Source organism: Zonotrichia albicollis, chromosome 1 (assembly GCF_047830755.1).
Source record: "Zonotrichia albicollis isolate bZonAlb1 chromosome 1, bZonAlb1.hap1, whole genome shotgun sequence".
Lineage (NCBI taxonomy): Eukaryota > Metazoa > Chordata > Aves > Passeriformes > Passerellidae > Zonotrichia > Zonotrichia albicollis.
The window spans coordinates 113,602,770-113,625,522 of record NC_133819.1 but is presented as its reverse complement, the minus strand read 5'-3'; the positions used below and the strand labels follow the sequence as shown (position 1 = coordinate 113,625,522).

Genomic DNA, 22,753 nt, shown 5'->3' with positions numbered 1-22,753 from the left:
TGTTGTTTTACAGACAGGTTTTTTCACCCACTAATAAAATAGAAAAAAGGGGGGAAAAGAGAAAAAACAAGAGGAGAGATGTAGGAACTATGAAATATCTATTCATTTGCAGCACCCTATCCAGTTTGCAGTCTAAAAGAGGTGTAGATCCTTTTTTCTGGGGATGAGGAAGAAGGGACACAAATATTGTCAGTTACAGGACTGCCTGGTAGCCATAACAAATAACCAGTGGAAGCAGCGGAAGATGCAAGACACTACCTGAGTGTGGTGGTTTGACCAGGAAGGAGTGGGAATTCTGGGATGCTGTGGTCAAACCAATGGATGTTCTGAGTTTCATACTGACACCTGGTGTAGCCAGTGGGGTTTGGACACACCTCCGAGAATACACAGGGGTTAAAAGCAGGGCCTCTGGCCTTGGGAGCCTCTCTTAGGACGTCGCGGCGAAGAGGTCAGATCACCCTCCCCTGTCCAGTCGCTGCTGCTGGGCGGGGGAGGGGCAGCCACGTGGTAGGCCCTGGGCCTGGACAGAGATGAGAGGTGAGGGGGCTTCGAAGATAGAAGGGTGGAAGATCCCAGGGAGTCAGCCCTCAGGCAGCCATTCCCCCCCCAGGAGAGAGAGAGAGAGAGAGAGAGAGCCGGCGACACCGAATGTGATAGCAGCCGGCCCAGGAGGAGAAGGGGGGAAGAAGAGTGCCCGGCCGGAGCGGCAGCGTGTAGGCAGCGTGTGTGGGAGTGCCACTCCGGGACAGACAGAGACTGAAAGTTTTAACCCCTTTCTTTCATGATTGGGGCCTTGCAAAAATGCTAATCCTCCTCGAAGCTGAATGAGAAGGGAGATAAGAGATGAGATGAGACAAGGACCTGGCCCGAAGAACGTAGAGATGATTGAACGGGGAGAGATGATTTGGAGTGGCCTTTTGGCTGGACTTTTCTTGTGGCCATGGACTCAGTTGTTCCTGTGACACAGAGACTGCATTTAGGGGGAGGCAGTGCCTCAGAACCAGGAGGGTTCATCGTGAGGACCCCCGGCCCCAGGGGGTTGGAAAAATATGGGGGGGACAGATGTCCCAAAGCATAGACTGTGCCTTTTTGGAGTGAGACAAGGCATCCTTGAAAGACAACCCTAAAAGCAGCTCTGGTCCATGCGTCAGTGGTGAGAGCACTGAGCATGGAAGGAAGATGTCACAAGCGGCAAAAGGACTTTTTCCGGGCGGTGCCGAAGTGACAGGGAAGCACACGAGGTTTCAGTGTGTTTCCAGGGGAAGCCTATGGAACAAGAAGGACTCCTTTCCTCTTCATGAACTGAAGTTTGAGTATACTAAAGTGTCGTGCCAGGCTGGGCAGTTGGTGTTTTGGGAGAATGTATCGGATTGGGAAAGTCAGGTAGTGGGGAGGGGGAAAGTGGTTTTTGTAAGGTTTTCAATTTTTTTTTTTCTTTTCCTTATAGTCTTTCCCTATTTTCCTGTAGTTTAAGTAATAAAGTGTTCTTTATGTTTAAGCTAAAGCCTGTTTTGCTTATTCCTGGTCACATCTCACAGCAGACACCAGGGTGAGGGCATTTTCATGGGGGGCACTGGCTCTGTGCCAGGCTCAAACCATGACACTGAGACTGCACAAATTACCTTAATTTCAGTGTTCTCTGTCTTTTTGGAACTTGACTCCTATTTTACTGATTTGAAACAATGCTTATTGTACAAGGTATGCTTATAGAGATCGATGCTCTCTCAGTCCTCATTCTCCATCTTTGCACCTAAATAACTGGTTATTTTCTGGGAATGATGAATTCTCTGTCCTCAGGCAAAGCCAAACAGATGCAACTTACAGCAATGCTCTGAGACCCTCCTTTACCAGCAGTCACTTCACTTCTCCCTGAGACCTTCTTATAGCTGTTCACCAGCCCCTTCCATAATTGTTCCTTTTCCACATCTTGTGCTTGTCAGACATCTAAGATGAAGATATTTTTGCTGCTCATAAAACACTGAGAAACAGAACACAGACAAAGGAGTGCTTATCCTGTTACAAACCAAGTTTCTAAACAGTGACTCTATTAGTTTCTTTACACTTTCTCTAGCAAGAAATGAAGGTTAATAGCTCTCTTCTTCTCCCTAGAGCAGTGCGTGATTGCGGAGGATGGAAAACACCACAGCCTCAATTTAAAAAGTACAATCTAAGAGAGGTTTGCAATAAGAAACATAACTTCAGTAATGATCTGTCAAATCAAGTTGAGATAAAATTATTTATGTCTGCAAAAAAACCCAAAAAACCCCCTATTTTAAACACACAATTATTTTTTCTTACGTGCCATTGTAAGCAAGAATAAGAACATTGAGAACTAAAGAAGAATAAAAAAACCCAAAAAGTCCCATTCTGGCAGACTTTTAGGGAAAAAAATTAAGAAAATCAGCTGAATGTTTATTTTACATTAATTGTATATTCCTCATAAATGCTGAAGGGCTTACTGTAAAAGAAAATCTCTCCTGCATTACATATAGTTTTCTAGTTAAGCTATTCTGCTCTTCTGGAATAACTACATGACATGACAGTGAAATATATAGAACTTAAAATTCCTGTGGCTTCTGGATTGATGTGTCCTCCAAGAAAGAGACTATCCCAATTTGAGGGGCTTATGATCGGCCAGCCCATGACATTTTAAGACTACAGTATGATCTTTACAGAAATGACTGGGCCTCTCCTAGGGATGCTGGGAATCTGCTGGAAGCTGCAACCCATGACTAAATTCACAATTCCAATGCTAATAAATCTCTTCTTACCAGAGGACTAGCTAAAATCCTGTTCTGTAAGAAGTGGTATCCAAAGAAATACTTAGGACAGAAATTACATAAAAAGTGAGGTTTGGGGAAGATAATGCTGGTGGTGAGAAAGCAGGAGCTTGTAAAGCCATTTGACAGGCAAAATTCACTGGACACACTTCACACCTTCAATCATGGATGCAGTGGAATTAAAAAAAAAAGAAGCAGAGAGATGAACCACTCAGTTATTATTATATGTGAAGCAGTTATAACAGCGTGAAACTAAGCCTAGCTGAGACAGCAAGGTATATTTTTTCTAAAACCACAAAACTTCTGAAAGACTGACATAACCTAATGTTGCAACAGAGGTGTTTTCTTGCAGAATTTTATAATTATCTAAAATTCACGAGTCTTATCTGTAATTATGAAACTCATTGTGAGACATAGATTTCAAACCAAGATGGAATGAATTCTGGGATACGCAAATTAAATTGAGAAAGAGCTCCAAAACAACAGCTTCAGACTGTGAAGTGCTACAGCAATAATGGAAAAGGACAAAATGAGCAACAGTAAAAGGAACACCTGTAGTGAGAAGAATGTAGTAGAATAGAAAATTGAAATTCAAGAAAGAAAACCCCTGACAATAAAAAAACCTGCAGCAAAATAAAGAGATTCCCAAAATTACAAGTCAGAGAAATTGCCCATGATTATACTACTCTTCGGACAATGAGCAAATAAAATGGTAAAACAGGCACGAAGTCACATGCACAAAGATTTCTTATGCTTCATATAAATTATTTATCAGATGAGATAAAACCTCCTGCATATTGAAGGGAGATGGACAACAAGCTAGAAGCATTGTTCAAAATGAAGGAACAGAAGGAGATAGTAAACAAATGCATCATGAAATGAAACAGGCCACAAGTTCTTGAAGTGAGAAATGTTCTTCTCAAGGTTTTTTTCAAATTATTCTACTGTAATAATTATGCTTTCCCTTCTCTCCTCCCCCTTTTTTTTTAAGCTTTTCTTTTTGAGAGAAAGGAAATCTAACTGGAAGACTGAATAGAATCTTTTCTTCACAAATTAAATATCTGCATATTTTTCCTAAGATCCCTGCAAAGAAGGAGCTGTGTTCTTTGTTTTCATCAGCCAAATCTTTTTGGAAAGAAGGACTAAAAGCAAAATTAAGTATTTGTGAAATCCAAATGCTACGAAATATGGACAACAAACAGGTCTTCTTGGGTATAATGAATCACTTTGAATCAGTGACACAAATCACTTTTTAGAATGAACAGCATAATGGACTAAAAACAAAAGAATTTAAGTAGCTGGTAATTTTGCTTCCAAAAGTCATTGTTTCAGACTCTCAAGAAAATGTTAAATGCTGTGAGAGCAATTCAAAGATACATTCAGATTCCTATTCTGCACCTAAAAAAAAATCTTTAGAGCAGATGTAAAAACCAGTCTCAGATAGTTCCAAGTAAGTGATTACTTGCTGCATTGCATAAGCATAATGTAGCTTAATTTAGAACTAAGTGAAATTTAGTAGAACTGGAGAAAAAAAATTTAAAAAGGAAGACCACAAAGAACTGGCCAGTTTGAGGAAACCTCATCCTAAAAGGCAATGTCAAGCTCCCAAGTCACAGTAGAAACACAAAAGAAAATAATTACCAATAACTGTGGGTTTTTGTCTATCTGCTCTGTACAAAAATGTTCCAAAGACAAAGAATATTTTTGGATTTTGGGAATATTGTCTATTGATTTTTATACTCAGTAGAAAACAGTAGGTGTTGAAATGAGGAAAAAATTGCATTATGTATTTTCAAGATACAAAACTTTAGAGCAAATGTTATGGTAAGCATGATACAAGAGGTCCCCCAAGAATCTTCTGAAATTGCTGATTTCAGAAAGAGTTCAGGAGGATTTTAGTGCTAAAGTAATATAAGCAATCCAGATAAAGAAAATTTAGAATTAGATTAAAAATAAACTAAAATAGTATATGTATAAATATAAAAGTGTACCAAACATTTAAATTTTATGAGGACAAAAAAATTGCCTAGTTATTCTACTGTAGTCCCTACTGAACTCTATGGCAGGATTAAATCAGAAAACACAGACATGTATTTCATATATAACTAAGATCACAAGGTAGTCCCACATCTCCATGAGGAATAGAGCACTTTTGCTTAATTCTTTTTTTTCCCTTTTCCATAACTTTACAGGGGCCTGGAGCTGCAGTTCACATACAAAATCTGACTGATTTATACAAGTTTAAAGATAATCTGTCCTTTTTTGATTTTTGGTTTTGAATCCTGTTCTCCACTGGGACATCTCGAAGTTCCTTAAAACCTACTGGCAACTACTCATTATTTCAATTTTTTTTTTCCAAATGAAGTTCTGGAAAGCAAGTTTATAGAGAATATTTGCAGATTTGATAAAACTGAAACACATACTATTTCTTTCAGTATATTTGCAGTTGGAACCATACAAAGTGCCCAGTTTTTTGTCAGAGTATTTCAGTGTGCAAGAGAAATAATGATTATTGGTTTTCCATATTAGGAATACTTTTTTTGTAGATTGTACCTGACTGCTAAGCAGGTACCAAGCAAGGTGTTTTATTTTTGGTGTCCTGCCCATGTAGAGTTGGTGTTTATTGAAGTGAAGGTTTTGGCATAAGCTCAGACTGATTCATGTCTTTGCTACTGGGCTGATTATAGACATAAAGTTTGTAATACTCAGGGACCTCTTGCTATCTTTGTTGCTAATTTCAACCCTCAGAGTGAATGGACTCAAAACTGTAAAGAAAAAGACACCAAGAGACAAAGACAGGAAGAAAAAAAGCACAATTGCGTATGTTTTAGCTCCCTCTCATTAGAGAGACACGTTTAAAAGCATTTCTTGATTGTAGGAATTTTAACAAGAATGATTTCTTTATGGCTAATAACTCAGTGGGTTTGTTATCTTTTTACTGCCATGAGCTTTGCTGATTACCATAGGAATATTCCAGCTAGGAAATTTTGCTCACATGAATAGAAACATGTTGGACCAGAGTCTAAGAAAGCATGCTAATTCCTTTGGGCACACCAATATTATCAACATCAACACCACTGTCCTGAGACAGGGCTTACTTGCTACTTAACATTTCTGAATCTGTTGTGAAACAGGCTATCACAAAGTGACTCTGCCCTGATGTTCAACACTACTCTGTTGGAGCAAGCAGCATGCATCCTGCACAAGTAATTTATGCACAGACAGATTTGACCTGCTTGAACATTATATAATAAACATTGACAATTGTCAATTATGTCATTGGCCAAAGCCACTAAAAGTATGGCTATGAGATTGCCTGCCTAATGTGTCTTTTTTCCATTTCCAAGTGAAAATATTTCTGATGTTTTAACTCAAATGGGGCATGATCCACTTTCCATTATATATATTTTTATTTTTTTGTTCAATGTATGGCAAAAAACATTGGACCACAGTGCTGTGGAATACCTATCAGAATTTTGTTCAAAATACAGTCTAAGCACTTAGCAGAGCTTTTTGTATGATACAAATTGGTGTAAGAAATATAATTTTATAATAAGTAATTTCAATTACTTCAGAGATGCAGTCTCCAAACTTAAGTACTGTATAGAATACCCTAAAAAACAGTATCAGGCCCATAAGTAAAGTCTTTCACATCCCATATAAACAGTAAACAGGATAATATTTTTATATTTCAGGGCACTATTTGATTTTGAGTCATTGCAAAGAGTCATTCAGTTTAGATTATGAAGTCTCAGCTGGAGCTAAGCTTTGTAAATCTTCATTGTTGTTGATTTTAATTGTACCATATTCAGTGTCTCACTGCTGATTAAGACATTAAATATTAATAAAGATACGTTTGTGAAGAATTTTAGTACTTTGAGGGTTCCTGACATTCTTTGCCAGTGCTGAAAATCCTGCCACTGTTACAAGCCAGATGTTGACACAAATTCTTGAGATATACTAGAGAGAGTTTATACTCCATGCAGTTCATCTGCATCAGAATGAATGGCTCATTTTATCAGTTAGAGCAGGGCATGAAATTGACAAAATTTTGTCAACTACTGTGGCAGTTCAGTTTCAAGGGAAGATTGGAGCAGCAGGTGCTTCAAATTATAACAGCCAGTAGGATGTTAAACCAAGTCAATTAAAGTTAAGAATTGAACCAGTACATCAATTTTTTCCCCACAGATAATAGCAAAGAGGCAGATATCTCCCATAGACATTTGTACAGATATGCGTAAGAATGTAATTTGACATGTCTTTGAATATGAAGCAGTCCTGAGCTTTCAAAAAAAATTTGTGACTGAACTAAGTAATTGAGTAGGCTATTTGATTTAATTTTGTAATCCAGGAAAAGAAAAATGTACAAAGCAAGAATGAAAATTAGTGAAAGTTAGGAAGAGCTTTTCTGTTGGAGCATTCTTTTAATGTGAGATAATTTTTTGTTTTTTCTTTTTCAAAAATACTGTCCATTTCAAAATAACCAAGAAGGAAAAGACCAAATAAGAGTAAATGTAACAACAGAATGTGTATCTTTATAAATTACAAAAGAAAATAATTATTTTCTTTGGTGATAAACAGGAAGGAAAGACACAAAGCAATTCAGGCCCTAAATTCTCCCTTTCCTGTTCCTCATATTGAATTTTTTTTATGCTCTCAAACTCTCAACTACCCTTTTTAGGACAGAGGCCTCTTTTTAGGTACCATCTGTAGCAGAAAATAAGTACATATACTAAAAAAAGAAAAAGCCTGAACTATCCCCCACCCCAGCCAAAATTGTTCTCATTCTTCCTAGGGAATCTTTAATAAAAAAGGAAGTTCTTGAAAATTTCCTAGATATATAAAAACTCGAAGTATGTTCCTATATGTCTAGGACCTGGTGCATTTGAATCAACAAGGGAAAAGATAATGGACAAGAATTTTTTAAACTAGTTTACATCAACTCTGAACCTGCATTAGAAATCTGGAATTAGGCAAGGGATTTGTATGTAAGTAACTCAGGAACACAAATGAATTTACTTCTTCAGTTCTAGTCAAAATCAAATAAATATTAGAGATAGCAAAAAAAATATTCCTGTGTTACATCAGCAGAGGAATCTGAGATGAGAAAAGCCAGAATTAGCTACTTTAAGCTGTGTTTATTTTCTATGCCTATTTTTCAAATTTTCAGAAAGCTAAACTCAGTAAGACTCAAGAGAGGTAAAGATGCAGATGTTCACTTCAAAGATAAATCTCTACCAGACAATAGAAATTCAAAAACATACAAAAGTGTCTAAATAATTGCTATCCACAATTAAATGTAGAAATGATAATAGGAGAGAGAAGGTTTAGCAAATAAACTCTTGTGTCTCTAATCACAAATAGCAGATATGTAGATAAAAGTGTAAAATACAGATGAGCAATACTCCCCTTCTACATCCAGTGATGTGTATCCATCAGCACATCAATTATGTAATGACTTTTTCTAAACAAGTTTTGGTGAATTTTTCCTTCCACTTGTCCAGTTCATTCTGAAACCACCTAAGATATGACTTGAGAAAGAGTCCAGTCCAGTCATTGCAAGCAAAATTCTTTTCCTCACAAATTCCAGAGAAAACCAGACAATATTCAAAAACGCCGATAAATGATCAATCAAAACACGGAAAACTCAAACCAGAATTCTCTAGGCTGATGAACTTATTGCATTGTACATAGCAAAATTGTAAAAAATAATAAGCACACAGTTACATTTAATAGGGTATTTAATGGTACACTTTCTGGCTGGTCTTCTGCATTAATTAAATTTGAGTGACTTCATTATCTTTGTGAAAAAATTACATTAAGCCAGGAATACATCACAGCAAAATGCAATATTGCTCTTTCCACTGTGGAAAACTCAGCCAGGAATGTTTTACTTTTTTTTTCAGGTATACTTTCTACTTAGCAAATTAGAAGCTTTACATACATTCTGATTAGTGAGATTATATTTCTTTTTGCAAAGAGAAAGTTTTACCAAATGGCAATGACTGAAATTGAAGGCAAAATAGGAAAATAAGAAAGTAAGCTTGTTCCTGCAAGACCAATGTTTTGTTTCACACCTTTCGAAACAAATGTTGACTCCTCATAAATAACATATTATTTCTAGATTGTGCTTTATGTGAAAATAAATTACATGCAGAAAAAAAACCCAGCCAAACCCAGTATTAAAAAAATAAAGTGGTTTTATAGCTAAGCAAGTCAGATGCAGTAAAAAAGGGAATTTTTAAAGATTTGAATTATATTTATAGTATATTGATAAAAGTGAATTTTAGCAATAACTGAATGTTTATATGTGACACATTGCAATGTAGAAATACTTGTGGAAGTGAATCTTTAGGCAAACTGCAATCTAAATGGCACTAGATAACCAAAAAGGAACCACTCAGTAGACTGTCAGAGTGGCATAGCTAATTAATATTAATTTAATCATAATTAATTTAGAGACCATTAATAGCAGAAAAGCAATTCTATTAGAGAGCCCATATTAGAATGTAATTGAGTACCATTCACTGGCTAAGTTAATGATATTATTTATGAAGTATTTAGCATTTGTTATGCATTGAATAATAATATGAACTGTCTGTTATACATATTATTCAACCAGTTCTTCCTTATTCTGATTAAATAGCGTCCATTAAATACCAGTAAAGAAGAATAAACTTCTTTCTGTCTTGACATAAAGCTTTAAATCTATTGTATTTTACTCAAGCTTTTAAGCTGTGTTTATATAATAAACTATAAATGAAATAAATAAATCAATAATAATACATACAAACATCCATATTTTCAGTGTCAGGTATTTTGAATACTTTTTATTCTTTGAATACTTTTTATTCTTTGAAAAATTGTTACTACTTTGCAGAATTTCTGATTAGCTGCTCAGTGAAGTTTCTTTTTCACAGGATTCCCCAAAGATATTTACAAAGGAATGCCCAGATGCTGGAATCACTACACATCTCAGAAAAAGACTTTGTATAAAAACTGTCACTATCACTGCTGAGCAAGATAAGGAAGCATGTTAGAAATCATGACACATTCTTGGGGTAAAGTACTTTCATAGAATCATGGGATGATTTGTTTTGGAAGTGACCTTAAAGGGCACCTCGTTCCAGCTCCCCTGCCACAGCAGGGACTCCTTCTGCTAGACCAGGATGCCCAGAGCCCCGTCCAGCCTGGCCTGTATGCCCAGCTGCCCTGGGCAACCTGTTCCAATGCCTCACCACCTCCACATATATAGCTAAACACACATATGTATAGAATATACACATGTGGACATAGAAAATAGGCATATTTTTCCCCCTCCTTCACCTGAACAAGAAAAAAGAGCATCATATAATAGGACTTTCTATATTAAAATAAGTAAGATAGCATAATATTTGAAAAAAAGAAGACATACAAAAGAGGACTGAGGGGAACAGTCTCTAACAAAGTCAAGGAAATAATGAATGATAAATCCTTTTCAGAATGCATTGGAAAAATGTCTCGCAGAGCAGAGTCTAGATTGTCAAAGGATATAGAAAATATTCAGAAGATGTAAAATACACTAGAATGTGAAATGAAATGTGTTTTTCTTGTTTGCTCTGCAGTAATTTCGAAGTATTTCCATACCAGAAGCTTTTATTTCCAGGTAAGATGCTGAACAGATCTTTATCAGATTGAAATGTAAGTAGACAAATCTTTAAAGCAAATTTAGAAAATGATCAGCAGCAAATCACTAGGCCTGGAAGATGTTCAGTGAAGAGTTTTTGAGCAGCTCAGAAAATGAAATAGTTCTTATGGCATGTAAACTTCATACTAAAAATGCTTTAGAACAGAAGGACTGCAAAATGGGTAATGGGGCACAGTCCATCACCAAATGTGTTGAAATATAATGTACATATGTTGGACCATTCAACCAGATTAAATGTAAAAACCAGACACAAAGGATTCTCTGTTGATGAAGCTCTTCAGCCCAAATTACCAGAGTGTGCAAAAGTTCTGCTCCCGCTCACAGGGTTTTTCAAAAATTGGGTGTAGACTGGGGCAGAAGCAGGACTGTCGACTAGATAGGTCTTGTTTGGACCCTACACATGTGTGCTTGGTTTTAGACTTGTTTCTTTTTTGCTATTTCAGGAATTTTTTCTACCTTTAAAATATTAGTCACAGATCATTACTGCCAATGAAGTATGCCTGCTTCTGTTCTATTATTGAGTCCCAAGTAAGAGTAACCTTCTGTCTACACGACAAACTGCAACAAAGTCATCCCTGAAGTGAACTATCTTGAACTATTTTGACAATAGAAAGAATGAGAAAGGAAAACACAACCTGCAGTCTTACTTACTTATATCTTACTAAGTCTGTATCAAGGATGGCACAGCACTATTCATTGAACCTACTCTCTTATAAGGCATTCCTACTGTTAAGGATCTCTAATAATTTGCAACTAAACTCCTAATAAAATGTTGAACTTCTAGCAGATGCTCAAAGACATTTGCAAGATTTATTTTTAAAAGCCATATAATTACAATGGAGACAATTTAATTAGAGACTCAAAGATGTTCTGTAATTGAACCCTGCAGCACAATCTTCCTTCCAAGAGAAAAGAAGCTTACTTTGCTTGACAGAGATGAACCAGCATAAAAAGGTAAAACCATCCTCAAAAGCAAAGCCTTAGAGGTAGTTGTTTGTTGCCTAGAACAAATAATTGTATTTGAAATCAAATTTATTTTCACCTTTGTGCAGGCTTGGAGCAGCTTACCAATTTTGGCTTTCTCTGAATGTTCAGTACTGATTCAATATACACTCAATAATCCTCATGTAACACATAAGGTGAAGATTGGAGTGTTAATAACATATCTCTGGGCATTCATTTGTAAGTATCGTTGCAGCCTTAAGATGAAAATTAAAGTTTGAGTCCAAATCCAAGAAACAAGGAAGAGGACAAAAAACCTAAGCTCCTTTGGCATCCATCCATAAAGCTTGTATTTCAGAAATGAAATACTTATCAGAAAGAGGACGCTCAATAGATTTTCTTTTTCCTATCTCCTAAGAGTTCTATCTCTCTTTTACCTGAGGCTGAGGAAATGATGAAAGAAGGAAGAAAAATTAAGCATACCCTGTGACAAATTGATATAAATAAATGTATATATGGAAGTATACTAAAATGGAAAAACAATTTGCCTAAGTTCAGCTACCTTGTAATGTGCAGTTATTATATTAAATATGACCCCTCTTAAATAACACCTGGATTTAGCTCATACTGTAGTGAAAATGAAAACTAGCATAACTTAACAAAGAATTTAAAACAGAGATACAGAACAAAAATTTTATAAGGTTTAGATCACAATATTTTCTTATCAATGAAACCCATGGAAAAATACTGAGAAAATTGAATTCGGTGTAATTGTAGATGTGCTAATGGATGACAAAATTTTGATTTTCTCAAATACATTTTTTATCTTCAACAAAGGACATGTTTTTTAAATGTAGGGTGACACCACCATCACCTGCTTCCAAATTTAACATTAAAAATCCTAAATTAAAAAATTTCAGTAAAACAGTCTGAAGTTTTAGTTTTGTTTTGATAAATAAATTTTGAGATAAGAGAGGCTACATAGTCAAAGCTAGAATTGGACAGGAGAACAGAGGACAGGAAACACGAAAGCAAAGACTAGAGAAATTGTGAGTGTTCATAAAGCCAATCCGATAGCAAGGATGACACATAAATGTGAAAGTGTGGTATAAAAAAAATTAATAAAAATCCCCTAACCTTCACAAACGTAAATGGGAAGTCTTCTAACCCCTTTCAGAGGAAAAAGTGGTATTAAAAGTGAATTTCTGAAGAAATCAAGAAAAAAAAAGGACCCATTTTTAACAGTTTTTGATTAGTGGAGCTGTTAAGCAATATAAATATAACATTTATTTTTTTTCCAGGGACACGACAACACTTTAGAGTTATTGTAACTGTTCAATGCAGCAAAATTCTGCATCCACTTAGAAAGATGACTGGTTCTATAACTCTAAAGTTCATATCTGCAAACTTTAGAAAATAAGTGGAAGTTTTTAGTATGAGACTGTTGTTGATTAGAAATGAAGACATGAGTTTGATCTCTAATTGCTGGTGAGTCTTTGGACACAAGCAATATATCAGGACTTCTTAGCAGAATTTGACCTTCAACATCTATACTTATTCATACTTGTCAGAAAATTAAATTAACCACTGAAAATAGCTTCCTCTGATCATTGTTATTTCAGCAAAGCAGGTCAGCAGCCTGTCAGTTCTCCCATGTAACTTTCTTCTTGTTACAATTCTAATCCATCAAGGTAACTTCAAGGGTAGTTTCAAAATATTTTTTCCCAAGGTAGCATTAGGTTGACACTTAAAACAAAAGCTCAGCATTCTCAAGTCCTTTCCATCCTTTGCCATGAACAGATGGCACATTCAAGATAGAACCCTTTCCTTACTCTCTCAAAACCTGGAGGAAGTGGAGTTCATTAGGAAAACCAAAATTCATGCTACAAATATTTCTGAAGCTGTTTTTATTTTAGTACATAACAAGTACAGTAGCAGCAATATGTTTCCTGGCTCCTGGCACTATGAGTTCAGTTTGTGTGGCCCAGTTTTGGTACCAGGTGTGCTATAGGGGTGACCTCTGCAAGAAGCTGCCAGAAACTTCTCCCATGTCTGTCAGAGCCAGTGTCAGCCAGCTCCAGGATGGACCCACTGCTCACCAAGGCCATGCCCATCAGTGATGATAGCAGCCCCCCTGTGATAAAATTCAAGGAAAAAATTTTTTGCACAGAAGTAATTACACCCAGAGAACAGTGGGGTGAGAATATGTGAGAGGAACAGCTGTGAGGAGACACCAAGGTCACTGGAGAAGGAGGGACAGGAGGTGCTTCAGGCACTGGAGCCGAGATTCCCCTGCAGCAAATGATGCAGACCCTGGTGAGGTAGATGTGCCCCTGCAGCCCATGGAGGACCACAGGGATGCAGAGATCCACCTGCAGCCTGTGGAGAGAGGATACCCACACCAGAGCAGATGGATGCTTGAGAGGAGGTTGTGGTGGATGGGAAGACCATGATGGAGCAGAGTCCTGCAGAACTATGGAGAGAGGAGCCCACCCTGGAGCAGGTTTCCTAGCAGGACTTGTGACCTTCTGGGGGATCAACACTGGAGAAGACTGTTCTTGAAGGGTTGTAGCCTATGGAAAAGTGACCCACTTTGGAGCTGTTGGTAAAGAGCTGCTGTCAATAGGATGGACTCACACTGGAGATCTTTGTAGAGGACTGTCTCCTGTAGGAGAGACCTCATGCTGGAGAGGGGAACAACTCCTCTCCCAGAGTGGCAGCAGAAACAACCTGTAATGAGCTGACCATTCCATCTCCCTGCCCACTGAAAGGGAGGAGGTAGAACCTGGCAAGAAGGGGACACTGGGTGGAGGGTGTTTTCAGGATTCAGCTTACTTATTATCTTTCTCTAATCTTGGTTGGTAAAAAATTCAATTAATAGCCTCAAGTCCAGTCTGTTTTTCCATGGCAGTAATTGGTGAGTGATCTCTCTCTGTCCTTCTCTCAACTCATGAGCCTTTCATTATATTTTTTCTCCCCTGTTCATTTGCAGAGGGGAGTGATAGAGCTTTGGTGGGTGCCTGGCGTGCAGCCCATACTAATAACTGACTAAAATTCAAAAAGAACTCAAAATATTAAAAATAAAACACTTTTACCCTTTTTGGGTCATCTCAAAAGCTGCAAATTCAGATGTTGAGCACAATATGTGATCCAAATAAGGTGATAGTTTCTCTCCACCTAGTAACTGAGACACCTCAATATTCAACTTCAGCCGAGACAGTGAGTTGAAAAAAAAACCCCACACAGAAAATGTTTTTTTTCCTTGCTCTTTGACAGAAGAAGGAATATGCAGCTGTTTACAGTGAATTATAGGATAAAAATAATAAATAGGGCTGAGCTCACTAAAGGAAATATCATGCCAATCACTCTGCATTCAAAAATCCTCTGAATTATGCAGTGCAACATCCTCACATACAAGAAGAATATGCTTACATGGAAACACCTGGTCATTATACACTGCTTTGTTTCTTTTGTGATAAAACTTCGTGTAGAGAGGCTGCTGAAGAGAAAAAATAAATGCAAAAGAAAGGAAACAAAAAATAAAGCATTCCTACCATACAAGAAAAATAATAATGACATGGGAGGAGTATTTTTTTTCTCTCAATAGAAAATTAAAAACCATAGAGGAAAACAATTAAAATATTAAAATCATAATATTTTATATTTTTTGAAGAAAGGAGAAACCAAAAAATAGATTTTAAATAACCCAGTAACTTGGATTATGGAAAACTACAATAAAACTCTCAAAGTCATGGTCAATAGGAAAAAAATCAGGTTAATTAAGGATATTTGATAACTTTGCATTTGAAAGAAAGATTTCAACATATTGATGTTCTTAAAAAGAATATCCTTCTATTGATAATAGCTTCTGTATTAATATTTATGATATGCATATTGGTCTTTTTAATTGGCCGCAGTTTGCTCTCCTGTAAATTATTTTAGAAATGCTACATATTCGAAATTACCCTATAATTCCATCAATGATATTACGACAGCTTTAGGGTTTGCCTCAAAACTTGGTGGCTTGAGGGCACTCTTTGATTTTAATAAAGAAACCTATGCAAAGAGCAAGCTGTCAATTTAACTATAAGTAGGTCAGAACTAAACTGGGACACTTATTCTTTGGGCCAAATCACAAATTAGAGGGAAAAGGCTAAGCTAAAAGGGTTTTACTGAGACTGCCAATCAGTAGTTACACAACCAAGGAAATTAATCAGACAGTGGCTTTTACAGAGCAAAGAAATGGCTGCCCATGAGTATTTGGAATCACTTATGGGTGCAGAGCCATTGAAAATGTCCAACTCCTGCAAGGGAAAATTATGCATGGGTGAAACTGGAGACATTTAATTTTCCTGTAGATTACATTGTACAAAGAAAGTGGAAAGGAACAAAATTCAAAAATTGCCACTCTATGTGGTACATTAATGTATTTAGTGTTGTTTTATTCTTTTCTGTCAATGATCATTCCATATATGAAAGGATTGAATGCTGTAGGATACATACTTGTAGGAATATATGCATAACTAGATTTCTTGTTCAATTGTACCAGAATTCTTCCCTCAAACACCAAGGGTCACACAATAGCATAACTTGAATCAACAGCCTGAAGACTTCAGGGTAGGGCAAATGCCATCACTGAGTAACTAAGTATGATTCTGAACATCATTTGATGTCCCTTTTTTTTGAGAAATAGACATTTTTATGACTCAAGTCTCCATTCTTTGGGTCATCATCCACACTGCATTACTTAGCAACTACCTAGGTGTCTTAAAATCTCCGTCAGAATCAGGATCTTAAAATAATACACACCTCATGTGTAAAGGAATCTGTCCACAAAAGCATATTTACTGTCAAAACAAAATAGGAAATGAAGAAACATCATATAAATAAAGAAAAACAGAAATAAAAATAAAGCCAGGTCAGTCCTTTGTTATCTGAAGTATCAGATCTTTTCATTTAAATGAAATAAACAAATCAACAATACACGTATGTCTAGGATAGAGATTGTGTTTGATTTACATATGAGAACTTCCATAAAGCTAAATTCCTCACAGGAAATCCTTAACCTCTTCCTTGTCCTGATTCTAGCAGAGCTGGAAGACGAGCAATATGATGGAGACCAATACCCTGCCCTTTGGTACAGTGTGCTTTTCACACCCACTATGACTTCCTGGCACAGTACCTTTCTTTCTCATGTTCATTTAACCACATCCCCCCTTCTAACTCTTGGAAATCAGTAGTCAGCCTCAATTTAGTGCAGAAGAGAGTGGGCTGTCTTATGGAATTGTTCCCTCCAGTATACCTGCAGTCAAAATGCTCTAAAGCTTTGCTTAGTTCAGTAAATTAGAATTGCAGAGAACATTCCCTGTGTCTGGGACTTGATAATCTATGCAGTTAAGATTATAGAACTCAAGATCATCAAGTCCAACCCATTCCCTAACACCTCAACTAAACCATGGCACCATCTAGTCTTTTTTTAAACATATCCAGGGATGGTGACTCCACCACTCCCTCATCTCCCTGGGCAGACAATTCCAGTATTTTATCACTCTGTCCATAAAAAAAAAAAAAAAAAATTTTAATATCCAACCTATATTTCCCTTGGTGCAGCTTCAGACTCTATCCTCTCATTCTGTCGGTTGCTGCCTGGAGAAAGAGACCAACCCCACCTGACTACAGCCACTTTCAGGGAGTTGTAGCGAGTGATAAAGTCACCTCTGACTCTCCTTTTCTTCAGGATAAACACCCCCAGCTCCCTCAGTCGTTCCTCACAGGGTTTGTGTTCCAAGCCCCTCATAAGCCTTGTTTCCTTCCTCTGGATGTGCTCAAGCCTCTCAACGTCCTTCCCAAACTGAGGGCCCAGAACTGGACACAGCACTCCTGGTGTGGCCTCACCAGTGCCGAGTACAGGGGCAGAATGACCTCCCTGCTCCTGCTGGCCACGCTGTTCCTGATGCAGGCCAGGCTGCCCTTGGCCTTCTTGGCCCCCAGGGCACACTGCTGGCTCATGTTCAGTCAGCTCTTGACCAGCACCCCGAGGTCCCTTTCTGCCTGGGCACTGTCCAGCCACACCATCCTCTGCTTGGAGCACTGCAGGGAGTTTTGTGGCCAAAATGCAGGACTCGGTACTTGGACTTGTTCAACTTCATCTTATTGGACTCTGCCCATCCATCCAACCATTCCAGGTCTCTCTGCAGCGCTCTCCTACCTTCCAACAAATCAACATGTACTCCCAGCTTAGTGTCATCTGAAAATTTACTAATGATAGACTCAATACCTTCATCCATGTAGTAATTAGATATTGAAGTTACAAGTTTAAACTTGAATGTTTGAAGACTTTTATATATGTATTTCTTGAAGTACTTTTTGAGGGTCTTCATTTTACCACCTCACCACCCAGGAAAAAGCATGGATAATATTCTGAATGTAAGCTTGCCCATCCTCTGTCCTCCCTCATTTCAGCTGGATTTATGATATTAATATTAATTGATTCGCAGCATTTCTAATTCTTGCCTTCTCCTAAGCTCTGCTAGAAAAAAAAAAAAAAAAGCATTATTATACACCAGTTGTTCTATCCCTTGAATATGACTCCCTATTGTTGCACATACAAATTACCAAAAGATCACCTTGCTGGTGGTAAGTGGATATTTATTCCTCAGATTGCTTCTGCAATAGGAAAGAACACTTCTGAGAACAGGCCTTTTGCTTGTTCTTCCATTTTGCATTGTTTGCATCCTTTTTTACTCCAGCTACTGCACTAAATCCATGATTTATTCTTTGTTCTAATGTTTGTATTCCTCTCTGTCCAAAAAGTCTGGAAGTTTACAAATGCAGACTACGTTATAAGTTATGGATTAGATACTATATTTAAAGAAACGATGACTGAATACATTTTTTCGATCAAATTATGATATAGTTTAAGATAGAAAATCTTCTAGGTATTATTATTAAATATAGATGCAATCTCTCATTCCATCATATCTGAACTCATTTCTCAGTAATAGATTTACCATAATTTTTGCTGCATTTTCTCCTAGGCTTTTTGTACTCACATGTCTTGTTATGCAAGCAGTGCAGGTGCTTTTAGAAATAGCAGCAAAAACCCTGTACAAAATACAGTTTTCCTTAAATAAAATGAAGATAAATTTTTATTACACAGGATTAATTTTACTGCAATTGACATCTGATCCTTTCTTTAGCATCCATAAAAAGCATCCCAGGAAAGTTCCTGATGAAGCTGAAGAAGTTTTCTCTGTACTGATATTCTCTAGGAAGTCTCACATGGACAGAACTATATTCTGAATTGCATCTACTGAGATATGTCTAAGTCAAGTGTTCACAATAACTTCCTTTCTTAATGCCTCTCTTCCATTTTTTTCTATCCCCTTGGCTGTTTTTTTAGTTTAAAAGTTATTTGCTCAGACCCAGTGTAGCAACAGAGATCTCACTTCCAAAACTATGCATGATTATATCAGAAACAATTAATTGAAGATGCTTACTGTTTATTTAAACTCATCCTTATTGTCCCCTGCTCCCCTCAGCAGTTAGTTGGGCAATGAAATATTAATTGTTTTACAATTTCTGTCAAAATTCCCTCACAAATTACCTGCCACTATTTTAAAAATTGTCTGACAGATGATAAACATTACATCTTATTTGGTTTACTTGAAATTCCATAGATGGGATTTTAATTCCAGAAGTAATTTGATAGTTTCTTAGTTGATTGCATGGTTGTTGAGTTAACAAATTACTGCTTGCAGCTGTTTTTGCAGTTTTCCTTAGGGTTAAGATGTTCGGAAGGAAACTATCACATTTTAATTAAATCTAATAGTAAATAGAAAAAAAACTGAGTTTTTTTTTTGGGGGGGGAGGGGGAGTTAGTTTCAAAATATTTATATTTCAATAATTATTTAGACATTTGTTCATTCAATAAGTCAATTTATTGCATATTTATTGCAATTTTTCTTTTAAAGTGCATTTAACACCTTAATCAGGATTTGTACAGGTGATTAAGAAACTGCTTTCAAGAAGGTTTAACATTTAGAGTGGTCACAGACCTTGACTTCTAAAGAGACTGCAGTAGGAGGAAACTCAGCTGGAGAAAGTTAACAACATGGCTCCCAATCAGGCTGTGAAAAAGAACTCAGAATAAAAACAAGACTTGCCAAATTAGCAATGTTTCAGGAAAGCATATTTATTCTTCAGAGCTTTATTATCAGACAGCTCCTCTCAGATACAGAAGACTATTAGGCTATGAAGCCATCCAACCCAATGTTTATGCCCTGACTGATCCCCTTCTGACTACAAAGATAGCCTAAGATTAAGTTAGAGTGATTCCTTACAAGTTTTGGCATTCTCAATGCTCTGATACTCCCACTCACTTTGTATTCCATACTCTATTATTAATACAATAGATATTTTCATAATACAGAGCAACAGAGTCACCAAGACTTTAGGACAGTGAAATGCTGGCAAGTCTTGTACTTTCAGAGGATTTCACATACAGATATTAGAGTGAAACATATCTTTAATTTCTTTTTATTTGAGTTGCTTCCTGCTAAATTATGTTCTAACCACTAGAAAATTCATTGAGTAACCACAAAAAAATACCCAATTCCTGTAATTCTCCACCACAGCTGAATTTTTTTGTCATGAACACAAATCTCTCTTCCATTCCTGTGACATCTCTTTGGGTCTGATGATTCTCTCTAAAATGCTGCAGTGCTCCTGACTGGGAGACCCTTGTGCATCAAGGAGGTAATGACCACCCAGCAGTCACTGGGAGAAGCTCTGGCTGCCCTGCTCATGGCCCTCAGCCTGTGCTGGGCCCTCCACAGCCCATCTGCAGGATGGGCTTGGCCAGTCTTTACAAAAGGAGCCTGCAGGTTGCTCCCACATGGTAGAAATGACCTCACCACCTTGGTATCCTTGCTTTTATCTAAAAGTGCAACAAGAAGTTCTTATAGGAGATCTTTATGCTTTTCAGTAGCAGTGATGAACTATTTTCTTGTAAAAAAATTCAGTAACAGGTCACATTACCAAAATTGGATAATGCTTTTATGGATGGGGTCTGCTTGGCTTGATGTGCCCTGATAGTTAAACCACTCAATGATGCATTGTTCAAGGTTCTCAGTATCTAAGATGTAAAATTAGCCATACTTTTCTTTCTCTGTAGGGTTAGCTCAAAACCCCACCATTTTGAATGATACTTTACAAAGTCTTTTCTTACTTGCATCATAAGGAACCAACACCTCCTAGTGCAAAACACATCCAAAATGCCTACTATTCCACAAGAACCACAAGGTACACGAAACCAGAAAGGCTGCTTAGCAGCTAGCTACATAGAAAAAACTTGACTACAATTCCTGCAGACACCTGTGGATGTCATCTTGATATTTCCAGAACACTGCTTGTTTGAAAAACAACTTTTTTCTTAATAGCCGTCAATGGAAATTCTAGAGAAAAAAAAAAAAAATAAATAGAACTTCCTTTTTCATTGTAGTTTTTATGTTGTTTGTATTGTACTGATGGGTTAACCTAGTATTAAGAACCAATAAGAATCAAGTTAATTTAAATGATTTTGAGATTTACTGTACTTAATTTCTTGCAACATAGAGCCATTTTATTCAGGAACTGATTGATATGTTCCCTTCACACTTCTGTCAACAGGCATTTTTAAAAGCTCATTATTGATTGCACTTAACACAAGGAAAAAGCACCATGCAGTGGCAAAGGCTTTTGCCCAGCCATGCTGAAAAGCACGTCCTATTTACGTCACATTAGAAACTTGGAAGGTGAAAAGATGATTTTTCAGATCCACAACTTTTCAGAGTGATAACTCCTTTTCAAAAAATACTCCATCAGAACAAAGGGCATATATTTCCTGTCTGCTCATCTCCGTGGTTCGTAAACCCCTGTATGAACACAATATATGCATTACATGGATTCCAGAGCTTTGTAATTTAAAAAAAAAAAAAGTAATCTTGTGTTAAGATGGGGAAAAAATACGTGCTCCTGGTCTAACCTGGGATAGTAAGTGGAGATGAAAAATTAAGTAACTTCTTTTATTTCAGTTGGGTTTTTCCCTGGAGAATGGGAAAAGGAGACTACCCATTCCTAAACATTTCCAGCTTTGCAGGCTCAATTTTACAGTCATATTCTTCAGAAGATCTTTTTTTCTTTTCTTTTCTTTTCTTTTCTTTTCTTTTCTTTTCTTTTCTTTTCTTTTCTTTTCTTTTCTTTTCTTTTCTTTTCTTTTCTTTTCTTTTCTTTTCACAAAAATCTTTGTATTTTTCTATCTCCTTTTTCAGATTGCATCCATTTTCTAACCTTCCTTTTACAACTCAGATTTCCAGGATTCTTTCAAGCCTCTTCACTTTGGGGATGCAGAGGGTTATCAGCTGATAATTCCTGCGTGTCCTGGTAAAGACAGGAAGACCATCCTCAGTTCCTTTATTTTCACTATCCACAGAGTCTAAACAAACAAAAGTCCTTCCAAGTATACCTGTATCACTTTCTCAAAATGCCTTACTGAAATGAGATTTAGACCGAAGTAGAGCATTCTGTTCACAAATTTTAGGCTATGTCCTAAAGACACTGAAAAGCTGGTTCAGCAGTATTATTGGTTTTCAACAGCACTGACAGTCAAGCTCCTCAGAAAGACTTGAAGTTTATTAAAAACTATTTGTTGCAAAATTCCACTAACAGTCTTCTATATGTGTGTTTCTGTGTGTTTTTAATGAAAATTTTTATATTGGTTCCTTCAGGTTTACTCTCAGTGTGCATGCAAAATACTAAGTATCACACATTCTACTTTTAAGCAAATAAAAATGAAGAACATATTAGGCATTAAGTGTAAGACCATTTTCAAAACTATTGTTTAGGAAGTCTAGAATGACAACAGCTACAAAATATTGTGTCTAAACAGAACTTTGCCAATAGAATTAATTTTCATAGGCCAGAGATAATTTTTACATGAAATTAACAGGGGTAGAAACAGCAGGATTCAGCTACAAAAGTGGTGCTGAACCACAGAATTAAAACAGACATCCTGTCCTGCCACATAAATTCATCACTGTTAGAAGAAACTGAACAGGTGTTGTTCTTTTCTTCATGAATTTATGCCCAGGAACTAAGTCAGGAGACAGCTGAAATATTTATATATTTATTTCTCCAGAAAGAGAATTTACAACAATATCAGAAATGCATGGAATATCTAAAAGTCTTAGGGAAAAAGATCACTATCACATTTCCAGATCAGTGATTTCAAAAGCCAGAGCCTGAAAACACTGAACATACAGTGTTGCATATAGGTAAGGGTTTGCATAAAAAGAGCTTTGCAAAA

At 36.8% G+C, this 22,753-nt stretch overlaps 1 long non-coding RNA gene across 3 annotated transcripts in view; it reads right to left on the bottom strand.

Moving 5' to 3' along the window:
* The window catches only part of LOC113458838 (uncharacterized), a 69,895-nt gene that overhangs the window by 27,974 nt on the left and 19,168 nt on the right, over positions 1-22,753 (bottom strand). For 2 of the 3 annotated variants that reach the window (XR_012582415.1, XR_012582413.1), the window contains one exon: positions 15,327-21,828. This is a non-coding gene — a long non-coding RNA (uncharacterized LOC113458838). Of the gene's footprint in view, positions 1-15,326; positions 21,829-22,753 lie in introns of those variants that run through there. The other variant, XR_003379478.2, reaches the window with a different exon arrangement.